Below are 14,793 nucleotides of genomic sequence, written 5' to 3'. Positions count from 1 at the left end.
AAAAAATAGTCTGATTAACATTAATGACTCAACTTGCATATAAAATTAATTTTAAAAAAATGACTTTCCTTATTGTATTTGTGTCATAGGACAAAACAACTCGATTCATGTAATCTCACAAAAATAATTTACAAGATTTTTATTATTATTATTATTATCAATGTAAATATACAAGACAACCCCAATTTATACAATCTCACAAAATTTATTTAAAAATGATTCTTGGCTTTATTAATGTTAAAATAAAAAATGGTCCTTTGACTTTATTGATAATTATTAGAATTGAGAGAATGAAGAGAGAGAGAGAGAGAGAGAGAGAGAGAGAGAGAGAGAGAGAGAGAGAGAGAGAGAGAGAGAGGGCCCAAAAGAAATCTAGAAGAAGATTTTATTAAATCCCCAATTTTTTTTTTTTACAAAACTAATATTTATATTTATGCCATTATTGTTTCTAACTAGTAACAAACTTGCTTACACGTGTAGAACACTAACAATATGTTATAACAAATTAACAGTTTAACAACTTATTTTATAATCCTAACATCCCCCCTCCAACTAAGAGTACTTAAAACAAAAACTTTAAGTTTACTTCTAAGCAATGGAAATCTGGTACTGGGTACAACTTTGGTAAAAACATTTGCTATTTGGTCACTTGAAGGAACATGTCTCACATCAATAAGCTTTTGAATAACTTTCTTATGCACAAAGTACAAATCGAGCTCGATATGCTTGGTTCTAACATGTAAAATTGGATTTATAGATAACAATATCATACTCAAATTATCATACCATACTACTGGAGTTCTTGGTAATGTGATCCTTAATGGATTTGCAATTAGTCCAACTAAGCTTCTCTATTCTGCCTTTATAGATGATTTAGATACAATATATTATTTCTTTGAGCACCAAGAAAGTAGATTGTTTCCAAGATAAACATAATAACCAAAGGTAGATCTTTTATCATCTGGAAATCATGCCTAATCAGCATCACAAAATCCCATCAAATTTAGAAAGATTGAATAGGTCAAATGAAGTCCATATTGAATAGTGTTTTTCAAGTATCTAAGTATCCTCTTTATTGCTTGCTAGTGTTCTTCCTGTGGATCTTTTAGATATTGTCAAATTTGATTGACATAAAAAGGAAATTTTTGGCATGGTGATAGTGATGTATTGAAGTGCACCTACAACACTCCTATAGAGTTGAACATCTTTCACTATACCATTTCCAGATGTTGTCAGTTGTTGACCACTAACCATGGGAGTATTAATGCCATTTGCATTGTGCATTTGGCTTTACTTAAGAGATCATGCACATACTTGGTTTGAGACAAATGTAGACCTTCAGTAGCATGTTTCACTTGTATGCCCAAAAAATAATTTATCTCATGAAGATATTTAAGAGAAAAACTCCTATTTGACTATGAGATTAATTGTTGAATTACACAAGGATTGCTACTAGTAACCAACATATCATCAACATATACTAGGAGAAAGGTAGTGTGATCCATAGTGAACCTTGTGAACAAATACCAATAAGATTTAGTAGATGTAAAACCAAGACCTACAAGTGCTGCATAGGACAAATGTTAGGATAGCAAGCACAACCAAATATTCTAAGAGCCTTGTAATCAGGAACATGATTAAAAAGAAGTTGTAGAGGAGACTTACCCAAGAAACTGGAGAAGGAAACTTGTTATGTAAGAACACAACATTTTTGAATGATTCATCCCAATATTTGAAAGGCATTGAGGCTCTAGCAAGCAAGGTAAGACCATTCTCGACAATATGTCTATGCTTTCTCTTAGCAGTACCATTTTGTTAGTGAGTGTGAGGACAAGAAATTCTATGAATAATGCCATTTACAATAAAGTAATCAATAAAAGCACGAAATTTACCACCCCAATTAGATTGTAGGCATTTAATTTTGAATCCTAATTGTAATTTAGCTTGAGCCTTGAAATTCTGAAAGGTTTGAAAAGAATTTGATTTGTTTCTTAAGAGATAGATCCAAGTATACCTAGAAAAGGCATCCACAAAATTGATATAGTACTTATAACCACTATGATTGAACTGGTGATGATCCCCATAAATTTGAGTGCACTAGTTGTAGAGGTTCTTGATATTTAGAGATAGAAGTAGGAAAGGGGAGCATATATATTTTGCGAAATTAACAAGCTTTACACAAAATCAAGTAGAATCTTATTGAATTAGGAAAGTTTACAAAGACTCATAATAGTTTGTACAATCTTGAAAGATGGATGACCAAGTGTGTCATGCCAAAGACAAACTATAATACTACCATTATGAGGTTTGAAATATGAAACATGTATGGACATTTGACAATTTACACTAGGACCAAATTGACAAGAAGTGACACTTTGTGAAAGAGAGGCTTGAGATGGAGCGGATTTTGGAAACTGAATTTGTGATGAATCAAATGCATATAGGCTACCTTTAAGTTTGCCCTCTATAACCACAATTTTGGAAACCTGATCTTCGACAGGGGAAACATTAGGATGGAATTTAAAAAATGCATTGTTGTCTTTAGTAAATTTAGATACACTTAACAAATTCTTTGTGATTTTAGGAACATGAAGAAGATGATTTAAAGACAAAAACTGAGAAGTGAAAGGAGAGAAAACTAAGAAAAACCAATATGTTTAATAAGGAGTCCCATACCATTGCCAACATGGACTTGCTTATCGTCATGATATTATGTGTGTTTAACAAGATTATTGGCATTTGTGGTCACATGGTTTAAGGCATTTAGGTTTGGATACCAGTTGGTATCACAAATGTTTTCTGGTGTAGGCATTAGTGTTTGCATGTTAGGCCTGTTGCCACCCTAAGCCTATGTTTGAGGTGGCTTTTGAAAACTAGGAACAAAACAAGGAGTGTGAGGACCTTGAAAGCTAGGATCATGTATGTAGGAACACCTATCTGCAGAGTGATCAAACTTCATGCAAACCTAATATACCATATTTTTAGCATTAGCAATAGCATTATTGTTCCAAGTATTCTGGGATCTCCTACCATTACTGTTAAAACCACCTATACTTGGAAAACTACCATTTTCTATGCTAGAAAATTACCTTTGCCAAAATTGGGGCTAAATTGATTGTTACTTGTAAAACCTCTGCCATGAGAAAAATTGCCTCTACCAAAGTTACCTAGACCTTGTGCAACATTAATAGAAGCAATTTCAAAGTATAATCTCCTACTATGTTTCTCAATCCTAGCCTCTTATGCTAATAAAATAGACTCAACTTCCTCTATTGAATAATCCTTAATTTGAGAATTAATTGTGAGAAAAAATGTGTCGTATTCACTAGTCAGTCCATCCGTGATAGCATCAATGTGATCTTTTATAGAGAGATTCACACCAACAAGAGGAAGCAAATCAACAAAACCACGAATTTTAAGTAGATATTCATTCATACTCAAAGATTTTTTTTTTTTTTTTTTTTTTTTTTTTTTCTGAAGCAAAGTTTTATATTGTGAGATTTTAGCACGTGTTTGAGAAGCAAAATATATCTCCAATGTCCTCCAAATTTGAAAAGCAGAGTCGTAATTTACACACCTTGAAAGAACTCCTTTAGACATTGACGAAAGAAACCAAAAAACCAAGAGTTGATCTTGTTGTTCCCAATAAAGAAAATCTTGATTCACTATTCCTCAAGATCTATCTTCTAAACTTCAAAATTTTAATGGCGGATCGCGAGCTCCAATGACAAAATGCTAAAGATTGTGACTACAAATTGTTGAGAAAATCCACTTTTTCCATATAAAAAAATTATGATTTTCAAGCTTAACTGAGGTCAAATGATTGAATGAAATATGGACGAAATGACTAGAAGAAGATTCTAGGGTTTGTTGCGATTTCTCCATTGATGAAGTTGAGAGCTTTGATACCATATTAGAACTAAGAGAATGAAAAAAGAGAGAAAGAGTAAGGACCTGGAAGAAATCTAGAAGAAGATTTTATTAAATCCCTTGTTTTTATTTTACAAAACTAATCTCTCTATTTATGCCATTATTGTTTCTAACCACTAACAAACTTACTTACACGTGCACAACACTAACAATATATTATAACAAACTAATAGCTTAACAACTTATTTTATAATCCTAACAATAATTATTATGAAGAATGATTTCAATTTACATAATTTTACAAGATTAATTAAGAAAAATAATTTTACAAGTTTATTCATATTAATAGATAACAATAACTCAATTTATACAATCACACAAAATTAATTAAAAAAAATTAAAAATATTCTTAATGTAAATATGCAAATAAGCAAATATATTAATAAAATAAAGCAACAATATTCAAATTTAAAAATTTATGGTATAAGAAAATAATTACCTGAATTATACAAGCCCAATCTCATTTATATAAACTAAAGCATTCAACTCATCACATTTTCCGATTTAATTACAAATTAAAAAACAAAGATAAATAAGTAAGAAAAATTAAAATTAAAATAAATAAACAAACAAATAAAAAAATGTCTTATCCCTTTTAAATTCCTGTCAAGTCTTCTATCACAAAATCATTCTTTTTCTTATTTTTCTCTTTTGGAATCCAACCTCATTTTTTCTCCTTGACATACTCTCCTTTTACGCCCCTTGCAACCCTCATAAGAGAACTTTTTAAAAAGATATATTTTCATCTTTCCTTAAAAATATTTTTCCTTATTATTATTATTTTTATTTTTAAATATTTTTTTGTCCTTTTATAAATTTCAACATTCTTTCCTAAACCAAATTGGTGTTTTTTTTTTTCTTTTTAATTATGATCATTTCTCTTTCAAAATTCTAATTTTTGCTAAAACAAAATTTTATTTTCCACAAAAAACAATTATATCTTTCTCTCTAAAATTTTGATTTTCCATTTAAAAAATTATGATTTTTCCTCGAAAATTTTTTATTTTCCATTTTTTTAAAAAAATTATGTTTTTCTATTAAAAAAAAAAAATCTTATTTTCCCTCAAAAATTTTGATTCTCTCTTTCCAATCTTATCTTTTTTTTTTTCTCAAAAATAAATAAAGCAAAATAAATTTAAATAGTATAAAAGAATAAAAATACAAATAAAAGTGTATGTGCTAAGAGTAAAAGGAACTAAAGCTTCTAATATGATGGGTTTAAAAATCTATGTATAAAAATGAGGCCTAAAACTTTTGGTAAAAATACCATAGGATCAATTTTTGGGTCTACAAATATACCCTTTTTCGATAGAACCCATGATTGGACAAAATGTGAACACTAAAATAAGGTAGAAGTATGAACAATGAGTGAAGTGAAGTGGCCTATATTGAAGAAAAAGAAAGACCATCAAAATTGTCCTAATGCAACTTTAGCTTACATAAATCATAATATGTGCTTAAGGGTCACCAAGAGGAAAGATGAAAAAACTGCATGAGATTCAAAGAGCGCCCTACTAAGAGAGTGAGGAAAGAAAGAAATCTAATAACTAAAGAAGCGACTTGAAACCAAAATGACTCAACAACGAAGGCCAAAGAGTTGCTCAAAGCCAAACAAACTCAAAACTAAAGACACGACTCAAAGCTAAATAGACGTGAAACTAAAGCACGACTTGAAGCTGGACAGACTCAACAAGAAATGTAAAAGTGGAACTTGAAGCCAAACATACTCAAAACTAGAAGTGTGGCTCAAAGATAAACAAACTTTGATATGTAAAGATGCGACTTGAAGTCGAACAAACTCAGACATGTAAAGGTGCGGCTCGAAGTTGAATATATTCAAAACTAAAGGCGCAATTGGAAGCCTAACAAACTCAAATATATAAAGGTGTGGCTTGAAGCTAAATTGACTTAACAAGAAATGTAAAAGTGTGGTTTGAAGTTGAACAAACTCAAATGTGAAAGACGTGACTCGAAGTTGAACAAACTCTAAACTAAAGGAGTAGTTCAAAGCTGAACAAACTTGAATATATATAAAGGCATGACTTGAAGTTGAATAAACTTTAAACGAAAGGCATGGTTTGAAGCTAAACAAACTCAAATACATAAAGGTGTGGTTCGAAGTTGAACATACTCGAATTCATAAAGGTGTAACTCAAAGTTGAAGAGAATTTAAACTAAAGGTGCGACACAAAGATGAACAAACTTGCATATATAAAAGCACAACTCAATGTTTAACAAACTCGAATACGTAAAGGTGTAGCTCGAAGTCGAACAAACTCAAATATATAAAGGCATGACTCAAAGCTAAACCAACTCGAATACATAAAGACGTGACTTGAACAAACTCTAAACTAAAGGTATGGCTTGAAACTGAACAAACTCGAATGTATAAAGGCACGACTTGAAGCAAAACAAACTCTAGACTAAAGGTGTGGCTCAAAGCTGAACAAACTCGAATATATATAAAGGTGTGACTTGAAGCTAAGCAAACTCTAAACTAAAGATGTGACTTGAAGCCAAACAAACTCAAATATATAAAGATGTGGCTTGAAGCCGAACATACTCAACAACTAAATTAAAGGTGTGACTCAAAGCCGAACAAAATCTGATGATGTAAAGACATGACTCAAAGCCAAACAATCTTTGATAATGTAAAGGCGTTTTAGTAATTATGTAATGTTGCACAAGGTTTAGTGAACAAAGCCTCTGTATTTAAGTTACTTAGTCAATTAAGACCCATTTTGGGCTAGAATAAGTGACTAAAGCTTTTGGTGGGCTTAAGTCACTTAAGCCTAGTTAAGGATGGTAGTGGAGTGGGTTCGGGAACAGGTTACCCTTATCCTAGCCTTTCCCAGTTTATTCAAAGTAATTCTCATCCCATCCTATTAAACAAATCAAACTGGGTGGAGTGGGGTGAGATAGGTATGGGAAATTCACATACCAACCCTACCTTACCCTACCTTGTTTAACTTTTTTTTTTTAAAATTAAAAAAAAAAATTATTTTAAATTATTTTAATTACATTAAAATAAATATATTTTATAAATAATTAAAATATTATAGTTTTTTATAACTTATTTTATTGAAAAATATTTTATTATTATTATTTGTACTACATATAAAAGTACAAGGTGTTTAAACATTTTTGTTTTAAAAAATAGCCTATTAAATACACTCATATCCTATCATTATTAAAATATGATTAATTCAGATAATGTTTCTGGACAACCTATAAATTAATTTAGATAATGTTTCTCTTTCATAAAAATTATCATTATTATTGTTTTTTTAAAAAACTTGATTGAAATAATGATTCTCTTTTAAAAACTTAATTTAGATAATGTTTTTTTTTTCAATCAAAAATTTTCTTTAATGTGTATTCAATTCATATGATAGTACTATATTACTATTTTAATAGTTAGTTCAATTTTTTTTTTAAAAAAATTAATATTTGAAGATGACATAAGTTTTTTATTAAAAAAATTTAATAAATTGTTACATGTATCATGTATTTATTATTATATTCATTCAAAGTATTCATTGTTATATTAATTAAAATTGATTTTTTTTATGAATACTTATTTACCTAAATAAATATTAAGAATCATTATCTATTTATTTTATATTTCTAATAAAAAAATCTCTTATTAAAGGAAATGTTTTTCTCACGTCACTTTATTCTCCATAATGACTTTGTACATACTCAATCATATCCATTCATTCATTTTATATGACTTTTGGTACGTACCCCTTCATATCCATTAATTTTGATATTTAGATGTAAGTAATTTACATACTTGTTTTCTCCAATGACAATCTATTTTTCATGAAAATTATCATAATGTAATTAAAATAATTTTAATATCTTCATAAAAAACCTTGAATTAGATAAACATCCTCTGTAAAAAAAAAAAAATGATAATTTTATTTTTTATAAAAATTGGATAAATACAAAAAAAAAAAATTTACAATCTAAATTACATTTTTTTTTCTATACAAATGCTTATATCTTATCATTATTATATGAAATTAATAGTTCAGATAAAGTTTTTTTTTTCCCAAGGATAAGCTTCTCTTTAGAAAAATTATCATACTTTAATTAAAATAATTTTAATCTCTTGATAAAAAAATTTGGATTAGATGATAATCGTCTTTAAAAAAAAATGATAATTTAAGTTTTTATTCTTAATTTATTGAATAAAAAATAGATAAATAAAAAATGACTTTTGAAATCCAAATTACATCTTTTTTTTTTAGTTACAATTTAATTTATTTATATTATATTTTATTCTCGGCTATTAATTAAATTTTTTAATATATGATTTGTTTATCCATATTGAAAATTGCACTAGGTGATTTCTTTGCATTCTGGGAAATGAAAAATCCTCACATTTTTCAAAAACATCAATGAACTTCTTCAATGCTAGAAAAAGGTGTGCATCAAGCCTTTGAATTTTTTCTATATGTATATAGATATATAACTATATTATAAATAGAGATTAATCTTTAGATTTGAAATTGTTGTTGTAGAAAATTTCATGAGACATCAAAGAAAAGAGGAATCATGCGATATATTTTGCTAGAAAAATTCCCCACTAGCCCATAATGTGAAGATAGGTGTGAGTAGCTTTATTATTAAAAAGTAGTAGATATGTTGGAAACCAGAAGACATTATACAGTCAAGGAATGGTAAGTTTTTATTTTAGATGTTTTGGTAATCCTGTTTGAATAAATATTTATGTCTTATTTGTTGTGAACCTCTCTGAAATTGAATATTTTATTTTTAATAGTTAGAGTTTTTTAGCTTGGAGAAAGTAGAATCGGGTGTTGATCTTTTGAAGAAAGCACTTAAAATAAACCACATGGGAGCAATGTATGTGTATGCAATCATTTTGTTGCACAAAGGTGGCAATTCAAATGAAAAAGAAAGGTTATGTCTTTTAGATGTGATTAAGAAATCAAACTAGTTAGAGGAATGTAGAGTTAAGAGTGAAATCTTTCATATTGACAATATGGGTTAGAAACCATAGTCTTAAATATGAAGAACTCAAGATCTATTATGTAGAAACATGTTGTAAAAAAACAGAAGTTGGTGTAGATGAAGATTGGAGCGACACTTATTTTGGAGAAGTCAAAAGTGACAAATGTTGCCAAACTTGTATGGCGGCCAATGAAGTTTCCACCTTTTGTAGAATATTTAAATAGATTATAATGTTGTTTAATTATGGTTGGTCTAATTTTGATACAAAATACACTTTCCCATCTTTTAATTTTTTTTTTCATTTTAGTTATGTTTGTTCCATTCAGAATATTGTATATTAATAATACACTTTTTACGCTCTTATACAATTTTATGGATTTTCTTACTTTTGGTTCAAAGTTTATTATAATTTAAAAGTTTTTTTGGCTCCAAATATCAATCTTATGCCTCAAGTAAAACACAAGATGAATGTCAAAATTATTTGTCTATAGAAACTGCACTTGCCAAACTAATCCCAAAACAAAGGATGTAGACAAGAATCGATTGGTGGACAACATTAGACAAATTACAACATTCATCCAAGAATCCAACTAAAAAGCAAATATCAAATTTCTACAATGAAAATCACCTCCTTGGTGAACTCCATCATCAAATAATGTTGCCTTTCATTTGGTGACAAATCACTAGAGAAAATGTCTCTTCACCCTCTCTACTTCCATACAATGTTTGATTGACTTTTTAACTTCCAACCCACTATTCTTGAGTCAACTTATTTATCCAGTTATTATAATAAACATATCTAGGTCTCATTTTCCTTCACTGTTTTCATGAAACTTATGAAGATAATAAGACCCAGGGATTTCATTTACAAACTGACCTTTAAAGGTACCAGAATACCATTACTGGGAGGGTGTCTCATCGAAAATCCAAACCTAATGACAACCCTTCTTGTATTCCCTCAAACACAACCTAAGTTTTAGACAACATTTCAATTTGTATTCAATAACTTGGAAGTTTTATTTCTCAAAGTCTATGATTAGTGGTTGTTAGTAAAATAAAAATAAATTTATTACATTATTTTGATGGTTTAAAATCAATTTAAATGAAAGGTGTATTAGGTTATTAGCAAAATATAATTTTTACAATTTATAAAAAAATGCAAATACAATATTTTACATTCAACAAATAACCATCTTGTATTAATAAATCAATAATAAATTGCTAAGCATGATGGTTAATAATAAATAAATTTATATTTATGCATTTTTATTAGTCGGAGACTGTTAAGTGGATTGATGGATTTATTAGTCGGAGAAGTATGATTATGAGTTTGTTTTTGGGGAATGCAATGAAAGATATGTATGCAAAGTGTGAGACTATTAACAATTCATTAGTTTGCTTTCTTGGGGACACAAATGTTGGTCGAGTAGTTAAGAGATTAGGATGGGTCCCTCTCCAACCACTACTAAAGCCACTTTAGTTGTATCTCCTGGATTTATACCCTATGTTGAAGTCCATTCAAAAGTAGCTTTGGCCAAGGCTGTGCAAGTTGGATCAATGGACATTGTATGAGCTATGTTATTAGTTGATTACATTTGGAAAGATTCTTAAGGAAGTGACTTAGATGTAGCTAACATTGACAATAGTGTGGACTCTCCATTTTGTCCCCTTAGCATATGCCTTAGGTGTTCTTTTAGTACTCTATAAAAGTTCCTTAGTGGCCCATTGCTATTCACATAGCTTATCTTTTGAGCCACTTTAGGGACTCTGGTTGAGAGATTTATTTGAACCTTCATTATAACCCTTGGCAACCCCAAGTTAGATCTACCTTGTGCAGTTAAGTGACTTGAACCCAAATTGGGTTTAGGTTACCTAATCCAATCCACTTGGGTCATAATTAATTAATTAGTCCTAATGAGTTCCAATTAATTCATTAACATATTCCAAAAAGTCAATTCATAAGATTTAGTACAACTTTACATTTTTACCAAAATACCCTTATGCACATTTATGAATTACATACTCAAAATACTCACAAAATGTGTCACCATGAACTAAGAGCTTGACCAAGGACCACTGTGTTGGGATTAAGCCCCTAGAGGCAAGACATGATGTAACAAAGTTAGACTTAATTGTCCCCTTGCTACCCTTTTGGTGTATTGACATTGATTTGAGCATTTAACCCGTGTATTTTAACATTGTACATGACTTGAGCGCACTAGGAGTTGCTCAGAAGATATAAGTCATGGGTTAATTGTAAGTAGATAAGTTATCCATAGTTGGTTCATGGATATGGGTAATCTAGGAAAAGTTATAGTGCACCATCTCCTAATTTGAGGGATGACTTGCTTTAGCTACGGGGATGAGTTTCCTATGGTGAGTGCACTAGTGTATGCGATACACACTATACGGGATCTACGATGAATCATGATGCAAGACTATCAATTGTCATGATTCACCAAACGGCTATAGTGCATGAATTCTCAACCTTAAGAGGATATTGACATTGTGCTAAAATCAACAGGAGATTTTGACTTATGGGTGAGACCCTAAAGTGTTCATATATCTTTATGGATTTGGTCATTGTTGATGAAGGTTGGTGGCAACATGTATTCTCAATAATCACACTATGATATCTCATGAGATTGAGATTATGTAACCCCTTAGGTGATCTAAAGAATATGCGATTATGAAATTTGTAGCCACAACAATTTCTTTAGTGGAATTGGACATATGCTCTTTGGAGTTAGGGTATGTTAGTTAATCACATAATAAGTGAGATCTGTAACTCAAGGATTTGAGAGGTAATCTTGATAGGTGATAGGACTACTTTGTTAGATTATAGACACTAGTTTATGGGAAGTTTGCATGCAAGGGATAGTAGGTCATGGACTCAAGCTTTGTCTCGTTGTTATTTACATAGGATATTATAATATAGTTAATTTTTTAGTGGAATGTTGAATCAACTTTAGAATTGGATTTTGAAGGAATCAATACTTCTATGGGTTCTAGTGGTCCATGTTTTAAGCTCATATATCATCATGACACGATTTATGAGGGTTGGATTAGTTCTAGGTTTATTCTTGTGTATAAGGGTATTTTGGTAATTACACAATGTTGTATAAGGGATAATGAACAAGGTCTCTGGATTGGACTAGTTGATTAATTAGATGACCTTATGTTGTTAATTAATCAATGAGGACCCATTTTGGACTAGATTAAGTGACCCAAGCCTTGGTGGGTTCAAGTCACTTAAGTCTTGTAAGGGAACCCTATAAATACCCCTTTATGGGGTTAAAGATTCTTTATGAATTTAGTTAGTTGTCTTTCACCTCCAGGGAAAGAGAGAGCACCAAGGTTTCCATCATTTCAAAACTCACTTTGGAGTGCTAAGATTATGCTTCGAGTCATTGGGCAAAAAATCTTAGGTGTATGAAACCTCCAAACTATTCAAATATGTTTTTCATAGCGATGAATTGATTTGGGAACATCTAGATCTAGGTATGAGTACTATATCTCTACATCTATAGTTAATAATGGTGCCTTTATTGAGAATACATATTGACATCAACCTCCATCAACAATGACATAATCTTTAGAGATATATGATTACATTATGGTCTCACCTATAGGTCAAGGCCTCCTATTGAATTCAACAAAGACTCAATATCCTCTCAAGCTTGAGAATTCATGCTATATAATAACTTAGTGAATCATGACAATCTAATAGCTTTACATTATGATTCACTGTAAGTTTTGTCTAATGTGTAACCATACACACTAATGTACTCATCGTGGGAAGCCTATCTTGATGATAAAGATAAGTTATCCCTCCAATTAGGAGGTATTGCACTACAACTTCTACTGAATTACCTAAATTTATGAATTAACTATGAATAACTTATCATTTTGCAAGGAACCTATGACTTGTATCTTTTGTGCAACTTTTAATATACCCACATAATGTACAATGCAAGTGATATGAGTTGAACACTCAAATTAATGTTAATGCATAAAAGGGATAACAAGAGAAAAAAAAAGTCTAACTTTGTTACATCATATCTTGCTTTCAAGGGTCTAATTCCAACAAGTGAATCAATTCCCTAGAAATAATGATAATTAAAATTAGATAATAAATGTAAACCACCTAAATGATATGCTTATATGAATTTGGGTATGTTTAGTTTTTGGAAAGTACTAAGGAAAGAAAAAAAAAATACTAAAGAAAATGATTTTCTCATGTTTGTTTTTACAATGAAAAATACAAAGAAAGTTAAATATTATTAAAATTATTAAGAAATTTGTGCATTTTTAAATTATTTAATTTTTATATAGAAGAGTTAAATAAATAGAAAATGTTTGAAATAGTACATAAAAATAATTTATTGATTTAAAATTTATTTTATATTTTTCTTCATATTTTCTTTCCTTCTAATTTTCCTCTCAATTTTCTTTCTCTAACATTTTTCAAAACCAAACATAGTCTTAGAGTTTGTTTGATGTTTTTATGTTTTTACCAATGTCTTTAATTTCATCAAGGGGAGAGTTATGTAAAGATGTCCTATCCATAAAATATAAATAAATTCAAAACTTGAAAGAGTCACTTTCATGGATAATACATTTTACTAAAACTAATCCCCATTTCATGCACTAGAATAGTAACTTTATATATATTTCCAAAATACCCCACAATCAGTTGAAAGTGGGCTCTCTCACCTCTTTTTTTCCTTTCTTTTTGACTTTTTTTTTTCCTTTACTTGAATGGCACAATTTCTAGGCCTCCCCCACCTTTTGTTTTTTTCAACTTTCTTTTTTCCCTCCCCACTCCTACTCACCCCATTATCACCTTCTCACCAAATTAAATTAAGTTTTATATTACAATAAATAAATTATTTTTTTTCTTTTTGAATACTTTGACTTTAATTAATTTTGTAAAATAATTCTTATCATTTTTCCCTATTTTTGAAAATCTACTTAATTAAAAAAGCAAACATGATTTTTTAAAATTACAATTCATTTGTTGATTATCTTTTTTCATTTTCTTTATTAAATTTTTATTTTAACATCATGTGTAATTAATGCATTAAAATAAATTAGTTTTTAATATAAAAATATGCTCACCTATAATAATTAATAATCTAATAAATAAATAAACACTAATATTTATTTCAAATATTTTTAATTTAAAATATTTATAATTTTTATATTATGGATCTCATTTTTATATTTTTAATTTTTAATTTTTATAGAATATTGAACCTTTTTTTTTTTTTTTTTTTAAAAAAAAAACCATCCTGTAGACCCCCCGGAGAGAGAAGAGAGCTGAGATTGTTTTTTTTCTTTTTGTATATAATCTTCTTACCACCCCGGGAATTAAGCTGATGGAGCGGCCAGATGGGACGTGTGGCAGCAGGCAGGTAATGGCTTCCTCAAGAAGATGGAAACCAGCTGGGGGGAAGGAGGAAGGTTTTTTTTTTGGGATCGAGGAGCTGAGGAAAAAGAAAAGATGGCTGGGTGATTTTTTTTCTCGCGGACCTAGCTGGAGAAGGTCATCTTTAGGTATGGTTATTATGGTTTTCCTGTGTACTTTCGTTCTTCATATTTGTTATATCTCATTCTTGGTGATTCCTTCTTTGTTTGTTAGGTTGCATTGTTTTGATGTTTATTAGTTTAATATTTGAGGGGTTTGAAGCCTTTGGTGCTCGTGAATATCCTCTGTTTGTGCCCATTTTTCTCCATTCCATTTCATTCACTACACGCAGTCATCACTTTCACCATGCATGTGAATCCTTCATCTTCACCGTTTCCATCATTCCCATGCGAACAGGGTGCCATATACTTGGCCACCCACGACACGTTCTATCTCTCTCTACCCTTATACCC

The sequence above is a fragment of the Vitis riparia genome, chromosome 10, assembly GCF_004353265.1.
Source record: "Vitis riparia cultivar Riparia Gloire de Montpellier isolate 1030 chromosome 10, EGFV_Vit.rip_1.0, whole genome shotgun sequence".
NCBI lineage: Eukaryota > Viridiplantae > Streptophyta > Magnoliopsida > Vitales > Vitaceae > Vitis > Vitis riparia.
The sequence above is the reverse complement of the archived record's forward strand: the minus strand, read 5'-3'. Positions refer to the sequence as shown.